Source organism: Ranitomeya variabilis, chromosome 3 (assembly GCF_051348905.1).
Source record: "Ranitomeya variabilis isolate aRanVar5 chromosome 3, aRanVar5.hap1, whole genome shotgun sequence".
Classification (NCBI taxonomy): Eukaryota; Metazoa; Chordata; class Amphibia; order Anura; family Dendrobatidae; genus Ranitomeya; species Ranitomeya variabilis.
Genome location: NC_135234.1, coordinates 435,748,326 through 435,761,451, shown reverse-complemented (window position 1 = coordinate 435,761,451; position 13,126 = coordinate 435,748,326). Strand labels below are relative to the sequence as shown.

At 64.0% G+C, this 13,126-nt stretch overlaps 1 long non-coding RNA gene across 1 annotated transcript in view; it reads left to right on the top strand.

Annotated features, from left to right (window-relative positions):
• LOC143816262 (uncharacterized) overlaps window positions 1-12,748 on the top strand; it is a 36,579-nt gene extending 23,831 nt beyond the window's left edge. The window contains exon 4 of the long non-coding RNA XR_013223904.1: window positions 12,619-12,748. This is a non-coding gene — a long non-coding RNA (uncharacterized LOC143816262). The remainder of the gene's footprint in view (window positions 1-12,618) is intronic.
• The last annotated feature ends 378 nt before the right edge of the window (window positions 12,749-13,126 follow it).

Here is a 13,126-nt window from a genome sequence, read left to right as displayed (position 1 = left end):
GCCTCCTCCATGCCCTGGCAGCCTCCTCCATGCCCTGGCAGCCTCCTCCATGCCCTGGCAGCCTCCTCCATACCCTGGCAGCCTCCTCCTGCCCCTGGCAGCCTCCTCCTGCCCATGACAGCCTCCTCCTGCCCCTGACAGCCTCCTCCTGCCCCTGGCAGCCTCCTCCTGCCCCTGGCAGCCTCCTCCATGCCCTGGCAGCCTCCTCCATGCCCTGGCAGCCTCCTCCTGCCCCTGACAGCCTCCTCCTGCCCCTGACAGCCTCCTCCATGCCCTGGCAGCCTCCTCCATGCCCTGGCAGCCTCCTCCTGCCCCTGGCAGCCTCCTCCTGCCCCTGACAGCCTCCTCCATGCCCTGGCAGCCTCCTCCATGCCCTGGCAGCCTCCTCCATGCCCTGGCAGCCTCCTCCATGCTCTGGCAGCCTCCTCCTGCCCCTGACAGCCTCCTCCATGCCCTGGCAGCCTCCTCCATGCCCTGGCAGCCTCCTCCTGCCCCTGACAGCCTCCTCCATGCCCTGGCAGCCTCCTCCTGCCCCTGACAGCCTCCTCCTGCCCCTGACAGCCTCCTCCATGCCCTGGCAGCCTCCTCCATGCCATGGCAGCCTCTTCCTGCCCCTGGCAGCCTCCTCCTGCCCCTGGCAGCCTCCTCCTGCCCCTGACAGCCTCCTCCTGCCCCTGACAGCCTCCTCCTGCCCCTGGCAGCCTCCTCCATGCCCTGGCAGCCTCCTCCATGCCCTGGCAGCCTCCTCCATGCCCCTGGCAGCCTCCTCCATGCCCCTGGCAGCCTCCTCCTGCCCCTGGCAGCCTCCTCCTGCCCCTGACACCCTCTACAGCCTCTGAGACACTACTTATGACAAATGCAAGGTAAACCCGAATTTCATCCCGCAAGAGGGACCGGAGTCCCGCAGGTGGGATGGGAATCGGGTTTACCTTGCATTTGCCATATGTAGCGTCTGACAGCCTCCTCCTGCCCCTGACAGCCTCCTCCTGCCCCTGACAGCCTCCTCCATGCCCTGGCAGCCTCCTCCATGCCCTGGCAGCCTCCTCCTGCCCCTGACAGCCTCCTCCTGCCCCTGACAGCCTCCTCCTGCCCCTGACAGCCTCCTCCATGCCCTGGCAGCCTCCTCCATGCCCTGGCAGCCTCCTCCATGCCCCTGGCAGCCTCCTCCATGCCCCTGGCAGCCTCCTCCTGCCCCTGGCAGCCTCCTCCTGCCCCTGACACCCTCTCCAGCCTGAGACACTACTTATGACAAATGCAAGGTAAACCCGAATTTCATCCCGCAAGAGGGACCGGAGTCCCGCAGGTGGGATGGGAATCGGGTTTACCTTGCATTTGCCATATGTAGCGTCTGACAGCCTCCTCCTGCCCCTGACAGCCTCCTCCTGCCCCTGACAGCCTCCTCCATGCCCTGGCAGCCTCCTCCATGCCCTGGCAGCCTCCTCCAGGCCCTGACACCCTCCTCCAGGCCCTGACACCCTCCAGCCTCTGACAGCCTCCTCCAGCCTCTGACAGCCTCCTCCAGGCCCTGACAGCCTCCTCCAGGCCCTGACAGCCTCCTCCAGCCTCTGACAGCCTCCTCCAGGCCCTGACAGCCTCCTCCAGCCTCTGACAGCCTCTGACAGCCTCTGACAGCCTCCTCCAGCCTCTGACAGCCTCCTCCAGCCTCTGACAGCCTCCTCCAGCATCTGACAGCCTCCTCCATGCCCTGACAGCCTCCTCCAGCCCCTGACAGCCTCTGACAGCCTCCTCCAGCCTCTGACAGCCTCCTCCAGCCCCTGACAGCCTCTGACAGCCTCCTCCAGCCTCTGACAGCCTCCTCCAGCCTCCTCCAGGCCCTGACAGCCTCCTCCAGGCCCTGACAGCCTCCTCCAGCCTCTGACAGCCTCTGACAGCCTCTGACAGCCTCTGACAGCCTCCTCAAGCCTCTGACAGCCTCATCCAGCCTCTGACAGCCTCCTCCAGCCTCTGACAGCCTCCTCCAGCCTCTGACAGCCTCTGACAGCCTCCTCAAGCCTCTGACAGCCTCATCCAGCCTCTGACAGCCTCTGACAGCCTCCTCTAGCCTCTGACAGCCTCTGACAGCCTCCTCCAGCCTCTGACAGCCTCTGACAGCCTCTGACAGCCTCTGACAGCCTCCTGCAGCCTCTGACAGCCTCCTCCAGCCTCTGACAGCCTCCTCCAGCCTCCTCCAGGCCCTGACAGCCTCCTCCAGGCCCTAACAGCCTCCTCCAGGCCCTAACAGCCTCCTCCAGCCTCTGACAGCCTCCTCCAGCCTCTGACAGCCTCCTCCAGCCTCTGACAGCCTCCTCCAGCCTCTGACAGCCTCTGACAGCCTCTGACAGCCTCTGACAGCCTCTGACAGCCTCTCCAGCCTCTGAGACACTACTTATGACAAATGCAAGGTAAACCCAAATTTTCGTCCCGCAAGAGGGACACCGGTCCCTCTTGCGGGACGGAAAATCGGGTTTACCTTGCATTAGCCATATGTAGGGTCTGACAGCCCCTGACACCCTCCTCCATGCCCTGACACCCTCCTCCATGCCCTGACACCCTCCTCCATGCCCTGACACCCTCCTCCAGGCCCTGACACCCTCCTCCAGGCCCTGACACCCTCCTCCAGGCCCTGACACCCTCCTCCAGGCCCTGACAGCCTCCTCCAGCCTCTGACAGCCTCCTCCAGGCCCTGACAGCCTCCTCCAGCCTCTGACAGCCTCCTCCAGCCTCTGACAGCCTCCTCCAGCCTCTGACAGCCTCTGACAGCCTCTGACAGCCTCCTCCAGCCTCTGACAGCCACCTCCAGCCTCTGACAGCCTCCTCCAGCCTCTGACAGCCACCTCCAGCCTCTGACAGCCTCCTCCAGCCTCTGACAGCCTCCTCCAGCCTCTGACAGCCTCCTCCAGCCTCTGACAGCCTCCTCCATGCCCTGACAGCCTCCTCCATGCCCTGACAGCCTCCTCCAGCCCCTGACAGCCTCTGACAGCCTCCTCCAGCCTCTGACAGCCTCCTCCAGCCTCTGACAGCCTCCTCCAGCCTCTGACAGCCTCCTCCATGCCCTGACAGCCTCCTCCAGCCTCTGACAGCCTCCTCCAGGCCCTGACAGCCTCCTCCAGGCCCTGACAGCCTCCTTCAGCCTCTGACAGCCTCCTCCATGCCCTGACAGCCTCCTCCAGCCTCTGACACCCTCTCCAGCCTCTCAGACACTACTTATGACAAATGCAAGGTAAACCCAAATTTTCGTCCCGCAAGAGGGACACCGGTCCCTCTTGCGGGACGGAAAATCGGGTTTACCTTGCATTAGCCATATGTAGGGTCTGACAGCCCCTGACACCCTCCTCCATGCCCTGACAGCCTCCTCCAGGCCCTGACACCCTCCTCCAGGCCCTGACAGCCTCCTCCAGGCCCTGACACCCTCCTCCAGCCTCTGACAGCCTCCTCCATGCCCTGACAGCCTCTGACAGCCTCCTCCAGCCTCTGACAGCCTCCTCCAGCCTCTGACAGCCTCCTCCAAGCCCTGACAGCCTCCTCCAGGCCCTGACAGCCTCCTCCAGGCCCTGACAGCCTCCTCCAGCCTCTGACAGCCTCCTCCAGCCTCTGACAGCCTCCTCCAGGCCCTGACAGCCTCCTCCAGGCCCTGACAGCCTCCTACAGCCTCTGACAGCCTCCTCCAGCCTCTGACAGCCTCCTCCAGCCTCTGACAGCCTCCTCCAGCCTCTGACAGCCTCCTCCAGCATCTGACAGCCTCCTCCATGCCCTGACAGCCTCCTCCAGCCCCTGACAGCCTCCTCCAGCCTCTGACAGCCTCCTCCAGCCCCTGACAGCCTCTGACAGCCTCCTCCAGCCTCTGACAGCCTCCTCCAGCCTCTGACAGCCTCCTCCAGCCTCTGACAGCCTCCTCCAGCCTCCTCCAGGCCCTGACAGCCTCCTCCAGCCTCTGACAGCCTCCTCCAGGCCCTGACAGCCTCCTCCAGGCCCTGACAGCCTCCTCCAGCCTCTGACAGCCTCCTCCAGCCTCTGACAGCCTCCTCAAGCCTCTGACAGCCTCCTCCAGCCTCTGACAGCCTCCTCCAGCCTCTGACAGCCTCCTCCAGCCTCTGACAGCCTCCTCCAGCCTCTGACAGCCTCCTCCAGCCTCCTCCAGGCCCTGACAGCCTCCTCCAGGCCCTGACAGCCTCCTCCAGGCCCTGACAGCCTCCTCCAGCCTCTGACAGCCTCCTCCAGCCTCTGACAGCCTCCTCCAGCCTCTGACACCCTCTCCAGCCTCTAAGACACTACTTATGACAAATGCAAGGTAAACCCAAATTTTCGTCCCGCAAGAGGGACACCGGTCCCTCTTGCGGGACGGAAAATCGGGTTTACCTTGCATTAGCCATATGTAGGGTCTGACAGCCCCTGACACCCTCCTCCAGGCCCTGACAGCCTCCTCCAGGCCCTGACAGCCTCCTCCAGGCCCTGACAGCCTCCTCCAGGCCCTGAAAGCCTCCTCCAGGCCCTGACAGCCTCCTCCAGCCTCTGACAGCCTCCTCCAGGCCCTGACAGCCTCATCCAGCCTCTGACAGCCTCTTCCAGCCTCTGACAGCCTCCTCCAGCCTCTGACAGCCTCCTCCAGCCTCCTCCAGCCTCCTCCAGGCCCTGACAGCCTCCTCCAGGCCCTGACAGCCTCCTCCAGGCCCTGACAGCCTCCTCCAGGCCCTGAAAGCCTCCTCCAGGCCCTGACAGCCTCCTCCAGCCTCTGACAGCCTCCTCCAGGCCCTGACAGCCTCATCCAGCCTCTGACAGCCTCCTCCAGCCTCCTCCAGCCTCTGACAGCCTCCTCCAGCCTCTGACAGCCTCCTCCATGCCCTGACAGCCTCCTCCAGCCCCTGACAGCCTCCTCCAGCCTCTGACAGCCTCTGACAGCCTCCTCCAGCCTCTGACAACCTCCTCCAGCCTCTGACAGCCTCCTCCAGCCTCTGACAGCCTCCTCCAGGCCCTGACAGCCTCCTCCAGGCCCTGACAGCCTCCTCCAGCCTCTGACAGCCTCTGACAGCCTCCTCCAGCCTCTTCCAGCCTCTGACAGCCTCCTACAGCCTCTGACAGCCTCCTCCAGCCTCTGACAGCCTCCTCCAGCCTCTGACAGCCTCCTCCAGGCCCTGACAGCCTCCTCCAGGCCCTGACAGCCTCCTCCAGGCCCTGACAGCCTCTTCCAGGCCCTGACAGCCTCCTCCAGCCTCTGACAGCCTCCTCCAGCCTCTGACAGCCTCCTCCAGCCTCTGACACCCTCTCCAGCCTCTGAGACACTACTTATGACAAATGCAAGGTAAACCCAAATTTTCGTCCCGCAAGAGGGACACCGGTCCCTCTTGCGGGACGGAAAATCGGGTTCACCTTGCATTAGCCATATGTAGGGTCTGACAGCCCCTGACACCCTCCTCCATGCCCTGACACCCTCCTCCAGGCCCTGACAGCCTCCTCCAGGCCCTGACAGCCTCCTCCAGGCCCTGACAGCCTCCTCCAGGCCCTGACAGCCTCCTCCAGCCTCTGACAGCCTCCTCCAGGCCCTGACAGCCTCCTCCAGCCTCCTCCAGCCTCTGACAGCCTCCTCCAGCCTCTGACAGCCTCTGACAGCCTCCTCCAGCCTCTGACAGCCTCCTCCAGCCTCTGACAGCCTCCTCCAGCCTCCTACAGCCTCTGACAGCCTCCTCCAGCCTCTGACAGCCTCCTCCAGCCTCTGACAGCCTCCTCCAGCCTCTGACAGCGTCCTCCAGCCTCTGACAGCCTCCTCCAGCTTCTGACAGCCTCCTCCAGCCTCTGACAGCCTCCTCCAGCCTCTGACAGCCTCTGACAGCCTCTGACAGCCTCTGACAGCCTCCTCCAGCCTCTGACAGCCTCCTACAGCCTCTGACAGCCTCCTCCAGCCCCTGACAGCCTCTGACAGCCTCTGACAGCCTCCTCCAGCCTCTGACAGCCTCCTCCAGCCTCTGACAGCCTCCTCCAGCCTCTGGCAGCCTCCTCCAGCCTCCTCCAGCCTCTGACAGCCTCCTCCAGGCCCTGACAGCCTCCTCCAGCCTCTGACAGCCTCCTCCAGCCTCTGACAGCCTCCTCCAGCCTCTGACAGCCTCCTCCAGCCCCTGACAGCCTCTGACAGCCTCCTCCAGCCTCTGACAGCCTCCTCCAGCCTCTGACAGCCTCCTCCAGCCTCTGACAGCCTCCTCCAGGCCCTGACAGCCTCCTCCAGGCCCTGACAGCCTCCTCCAGCCTCTGACAGCCTCCTCCAGCCTCTGAAGCCTCCTCCAGCCTCTGACACCCTCTCCAGCCTCTGAGACACTACTTATGACAAATGCAAGGTAAACCCAAATTTTCGTCCCGCAAGAGGGACACCGGTCCCTCTTGCGGGACGGAAAATCGGGTTTACCTTGCATTAGCCATATGTAGGGTCTGACAGCCCCTGACACCCTCCTCCATGCCCTGACACCCTCCTCCAGGCCCTGACAGCCTCCTCCAGGCCCTGACAGCCTCCTCCAGGCCCTGACACCCTCCTCCAGGCCCTGACAGCCTCCTCCAGGCCCTGACAGCCTCCTCCAGGCCCTGACAGCCTCTGACAGCCTCCTCCAGCCTCTGACAGCCTCCTCCAGCCTCTGACAGCCTCCTCCAGCCTCTGACAGCCTCCTCCAGCCTCCTCCAGGCCCTGACAGCCTCCTCCAGGCCCTGACAGCCTCCTCCAGGCCCTGACAGCCTCTGACAGCCTCCTCCAGCCTCTGACAGCCTCCTCCAGCCTCTGACAGCCTCCTCCAGCCTCTGACACCCTCTCCAGCCTCTGAGACACTACTTATGACAAATGCAAGGTAAACCCAAATTTTCGTCCCGCAAGAGGGACACCGGTCCCTCTTGCGGGACGGAAAATCGGGTTTACCTTGCATTAGCCATATGTAGGGTCTGACAGCCCCTGACACCCTCCTCCATGCCCTGACACCCTCCTCCATGCCCTGACAGCCTCCTCCAGGCCCTGACAGCCTCCTCCAGGCCCTGACACCCTCCTCCAGGCCCTGACAGCCTCCTCCAGGCCCTGACAGCCTCCTCCAGGCCCTGACAGCCTCCTCCAGGCCCTGACAGCCTCCTCCAGCCTCTGACAGCCTCCTCCAGGCCCTGACAGCCTCCTCCAGCCTCTGACAGCCTCCTCCAGCCTCTGACAGCCTCCTCCAGCCTCTGACAGCCTCCTCCAGCCTCTGACAGCCTCCTCCAAACTCTGACAGCCTCCTCCAGCCTCTGACAGCCTCTGACAGCCTCCTCCAGCTTCTGACAGCCTCCTCCAGCCTCCTTCAGCTTCCTCCAGCCTCTGACAGCCTCCTCCAAACTCTGACAGCCTCCTCCAGCCTCTGACATTCTCCTCCAGCCTCTGACAGCCTCCTCCAGCCTCTGACAGCCTCCTCCAGCCTCTGACAGCCACCTCCAGCCTCTGACAGCCACCTCCAGCCTCTGTCAGCCTCTGACAGCCTCCTCCAGCCTCTGACAGCCTCTGACAGCCTCCTCCAGCCTCTGACAGCCTCCTCCAGCCTCCTCCAGGCCCTGACAGCCTCCTCCAGCCTCTGACAGCCTCTGACAGCCTCCTCCAGCCTCTGACACCCTCTCCAGCCTCTGAGACACTACTTATGACAAATGCAAGGTAAACCCAAATTTTCGTCCCGCAAGAGGGACACCGGTCCCTCTTGCGGGACGGAAAATCGGGTTTACCTTGCATTAGCCATATGTAGGGTCTGACAGCCCCTGACACCCTCCTCCATGCCCTGACAGCCTCCTCCAGGCCCTGACACCCTCCTCCAGGCCCTGACAGCCTCCTCCAGGCCCTGACAGCCTCCTCCAGGCCTTGACAGCCTCCTCCAGCCTCTGAAAGCCTCCTCCAGGCCCTGACAGCCTCCTCCAGCCTCTGACAGCCTCCTCCAGCCTCTGACAGCCTCCTCCAGCCTCTGACAGCCTCCTCCAGGCCCTGACAGCCTCCTCCAGGCCCTGACAGCCTCCTCCAGCCTCTGACAGCCTCCTCCAGCCTCTGACAGCCTCCTCCAGCCTCTGACAGCCTCCTCCAGCCTCTGACACCCTCTCCAGCCTCTGAGACACTACTTATGACAAATGCAAGGTAAACCCAAATTTTCGTCCCGCAAGAGGGACACCGGTCCCTCTTGCGGGACGGAAAATCGGGTTTACCTTGCATTAGCCATATGTAGGGTCTGACAGCCCCTGACACCCTCCTCCATGCCCTGACACCCTCCTCCAGGCCCTGACACCCTCCTCCAGGCCCTGACACCCTCCTCCAGGCCCTGACAGCCTCCTCCAGGCCCTGACAGCCTCCTCCAGGCCCTGACAGCCTCCTCCAGGCCCTGACACCCTCCTCCAGGCCCTGACAGCCTCCTCCAGGCCCTGACAGCCTCCTCCAGGCCCTGACAGCCTCTGACAGCCTCCTCCAGGCCCTGACAGCCTCCTCCAGCCTCTGACAGCCTCCTCCAGCCTCTGACAGCCTCTTCCAAACTCTGACAGCCTCCACCAAACTCTGACAGCCTCTGACAGCCTCTGACAGCCTCTGACAGCCTCCTCCAGCCTCTGACAGCCTCCTCCAGCCTCTGACAGCCTCCTCCAGCCTCCTTCAGCTTCCTCCAGCCTCTGACAGCCTCCTCCAAACTCTGACAGCCTCCTCCAGCCTCTGACATCCTCCTCCAGCCTCTGACAGCCTCCTCCAGCCTCTGACAGCCTCTGACAGCCTCTGACAGCATCTGACAGCCTCTGACAGCCTACTCCAGCCTCTGACAGCCTCCTCCAGCCTCTGACAGCCACCTACAGCCTCTGACAGCCTCCTCCAGCCTCTGACAGCCTCCTCCAGCCTCTGACAGCCTCCTCCAGCCCCTGGCAGCCTCCTCCTGCCCCTGGCAGCCTCCTCCATGCCCTGGCAGCCTCCTCCATGCCCTGGCAGCCTCCTCCATGCCATGGCAGCCTCTTCCTGCCCCTGGCAGCCTCCTCCTGCCCCTGGCAGCCTCCTCCTGCCCCTGACAGCCTCCTCCTGCCCCTGGCAGCCTCCTCCTGCCCCTGGCAGCCTCCTCCATGCCCTGGCAGCCTCCTCCATGCCCTGGCAGCCTCCTCCATGCCCTGGCAGCCTCCTCCTGCCCCTGGCAGCCTCCTCCTGCCCATGACAGCCTCCTCCTGCCCCTGACAGCCTCCTCCTGCCCCTGGCAGCCTCCTCCATGCCCTGGCAGCCTCCTCCATGCCCTGGCAGCCTCCTCCTGCCCCTGACAGCCTCCTCCATGCCCTGGCAGCCTCCTCCATGCCCTGGCAGCCTCCTCCTGCCCCTGGCAGCCTCCTCCTGCCCCTGACAGCCTCCTCCATGCCCTGGCAGCCTCCTCCATGCCCTGGCAGCCTCCTCCATGCCCTGGCAGCCTCCTCCATGCTCTGGCAGCCTCCTCCTGCCCCTGACAGCCTCCTCCATGCCCTGGCAGCCTCCTCCATGCCCTGGCAGCCTCCTCCTGCCCCTGACAGCCTCCTCCATGCCCTGGCAGCCTCCTCCATGCCATGGCAGCCTCTTCCTGCCCCTGGCAGCCTCCTCCTGCCCCTGGCAGCCTCCTCCTGCCCCTGACAGCCTCCTCCTGCCCCTGACAGCCTCCTCCTGCCCCTGGCAGCCTCCTCCATGCCCTGGCAGCCTCCTCCATGCCCCTGGCAGCCTCCTCCATGCCCCTGGCAGCCTCCTCCTGCCCCTGGCAGCCTCCTCCTGCCCCTGACACCCTCTACAGCCTCTGAGACACTACTTATGACAAATGCAAGGTAAACCCGAATTTCATCCCGCAAGAGGGACCGGAGTCCCGCAGGTGGGATGGGAATCGGGTTTACCTTGCATTTGCCATATGTAGCATCTGACAGCCTCCTCCTGCCCCTGACAGCCTCCTCCTGCCCCTGACAGCCTCCTCCATGCCCTGGCAGCCTCCTCCATGCCCTGGCAGCCTCCTCCTGCCCCTGACAGCCTCCTCCTGCCCCTGACAGCCTCCTCCTGCCCCTGACAGCCTCCTCCATGCCCTGGCAGCCTCCTCCATGCCCTGGCAGCCTCCTCCATGCCCCTGGCAGCCTCCTCCATGCCCCTGGCAGCCTCCTCCTGCCCCTGGCAGCCTCCTCCTGCCCCTGACACCCTCTCCAGCCTCTGAGACACTACTTATGACAAATGCAAGGTAAACCCGAATTTCATCCCGCAAGAGGGACCGGAGTCCCGCAGGTGGGACGGGAATCGGGTTTACCTTGCATTTGCCATATGTAGCGTCTGACAGCCTCCTCCTGCCCCTGACAGCCTCCTCCATGCCCTGGCAGCCTCCTCCATGCCCTGGCAGCCTCCTCCATGCCCTGGCAGCCTCCTCCTGCCCCTGACAGCCTCCTCCATGCCCTGGCAGCCTCCTCCTGCCCCTGACAGCCTCCTCCTGCCCCTGGCAGCCTCCTCCATGCCCTGGCAGCCTCCTCCATGCCCTGGCAGCCTCCTCCTGCCCCTGACAGCCTCCTCCATGTCCTGGCCGCCTCCTCCATGCCCTGGCAGCCTCCTCCATTCCCTGGCAGCCTCCTCCATGCCCTGGCAGCCTCCTCCATGCACTGGCAGCCTCCTCCTGCCCCTGACAGCCTCCTCCATGCCCTGGCAGCCTCCTCCTGCGCCTGACAGCCTCCTCCTGCCCCTGACAGCCTCCTCCATGCCCTGGCAGCCTCCTCCATGCCCTGGCAGCCTCCTCCATGCCCTGACAGCCTCCTCCTGCCCCTGACAGCCTCCTCCATGCCCTGGCAGCCTCCTCCATGCCCTGGCAGCCTCCTCCATGCCGCAGCCTCCTCCATGCCCTGGCAGCCTCCTCCATGCCCTGGCAGCCTCCTCCTGCCCCTGACAGCCTCCTCCATGCCCTGGCAGCCTCCTCCTGCCCTTGACAGCCTCCTCCTGCCCCTGACAGCCTCCTCCATGCCCTGGCAGCCTCCTCCATGCCCTGGCAGCCTCCTCCATGCCCTGGCAGCCTCCTCCTGCCCCTGGCAGCCTCCTCCTGCCCCTGGCAGCCTCCTCCATGCCCTGGCAGCCTCCTCCATGCCCCTGGCAGCCTCCTCCATGCCCCTGGCAGCCTCCTCCTGCCCCTGGCAGCCTCCTCCTGCCCCTGACACCCTCTCCAGCCTCTGAGACACTACTTATGACAAATGCAAGGTAAACCCGAATTTCATCCCGCAAGAGGGACCGGAGTCCCGCAGGTGGGACGGGAATCGGGTTTACCTTGCATTTGCCATATGTAGCGTCTGACAGCCTCCTCCTGCCCCTGACAGCCTCCTCCATGCCCTGGCAGCCTCCTCCATGCCCTGGCAGCCTCCTCCATGCCCTGGCAGCCTCCTCCTGCCCCTGACAGCCTCCTCCTGCCCCTGACAGCCTCCTCCTGCCCCTGACAGCCTCCTCCTGCCCCTGGCAGCCTCCTCCATGCCCTGGCAGCCTCCTCCATGCCCTGGCAGCCTCCTTCTGCCCCTGGCAGCCTCCTCCATGCCCTGGCAGCCTCCTCCTGCCCCTGGCAGCCTCCTCCTGCCCCTGACAGCCTCCTCCATGCCCTGGCAGCCTCCTCCTGCCCCTGACAGCCTCCTCCACGCCCTGACAGCCTCCTCCACGCCCTGACAGCCTCCTCCACGCCCTGGCAGCCTCCTCCACGCCCTGACAGCCTCCTCCACGCCCTGACAGCCTCCTCCACGCCCTGACAGCCTCCTCCACGCCCTGGCAGCCTCCTCCACGCCCTGGCAGCCTCCTCCACGCCCTGGCAGCCTCCTCCACGCCCTGTCAGCCTCCTCCACGCCCTGTCAGCCTCCTCCACGCCCTGACAGCCTCCTCCACGCCCTGACAGCCTCCTCCACGCCCTGGCAGCCTCCTCCACGCCCTGGCAGCCTCCTCCTGCCCCTGACAGCCTCCTCCACGCCCTGGCAGCCTCCTCAACGCCCTGGCAGCCTCCTCCATGCCCTGGCAGCCTCCTCCATGCCCTGGCAGCCTCCTCCATGCCCTGGCAGCCTCCTCCACGCCCAGGCAGCCTCCTCCATCCCCAGGCAGCCTCCTCCATCCCCAGGCAGCCTCCTCCTGCCCCTGACAGCCTCCTCCTGCCCCTGACAGCCTCCTCCTGCCCCTGACAGCCTCTCCAGCCTCTGAGACACTACTTATGACAAACGCAAGGTAAACCCGAGTTTCGTCCCGCAAGAGGGACCTGAGTCCCGCAGGTGGGACGGGAATCGGGTTTACCTTGCATTTTCCATATGTAGCATCTGACAGCCTCCTCCATGCCCTGACAGCCTCCTCCATGCCCTGGCAGCCTCCTCCATGCCCTGGCAGCCTCCTCCATGCCCTGGCAGCCTCCTCCATGCCCTGGCAGCCTCCTCCATGCCCTGGCAGCCTCCTCCATGCCCTGACAACCGTCCTCCATGCCCTGACAACCGTCCTCCATGCCCTGACAGCCTCCTCCAGCCCGTGACACCGTCCTCCAGCCCGTGACACCGTCCTCCAGCCCGTGACACCCTCTCACAGGGAGCCATTCACCTTTCTGTACTATAATCCCAAGCTCACACTATTTACTTTTATTGTATTCTGCATTGTAAAATGTTTTTAATTTGATTTTTCTCTTTCCACAGGTTGAAAGCAGTGGTTGGAATTGGTTACATTTTAAAGCAGTTTTTTTTTCTTATATTTTGTTTTTGTGATAAATGTATTTTGCCTCGGCCTCATCACTTTTTCCACAAATAAAATGTTGTAAAAGTTTGACATGATTTTGTTTGCCTCTCTAGTATATTGGTGGGGTGTAGTGTTGATTGAATATATTCAGATGCCGAATATGGCCAAATAGATCTATTAGTACTGATAATAAATGCATTGTTAGGAAGATGCACTATCCTGAACACAGATGCTGCAATTTAACATCCAGGACAGTGCAGGGATATCTGGGAAAGACTCCTGCACACACCTGCAGCAGCGGCGCTGTCTCCACCCTGCTAACGGTAACTCAGTGTCCGTACGCGGGGGGTGCTAGGTGGCCAGCACCACAGAACCCAGCCACAGTGTGTCGTCACCACCTTCCTGCTATGATGGCATTGGGCCCTCATCACTATGTGTTAATATATGTGCAGCGCTATCGGATTATTG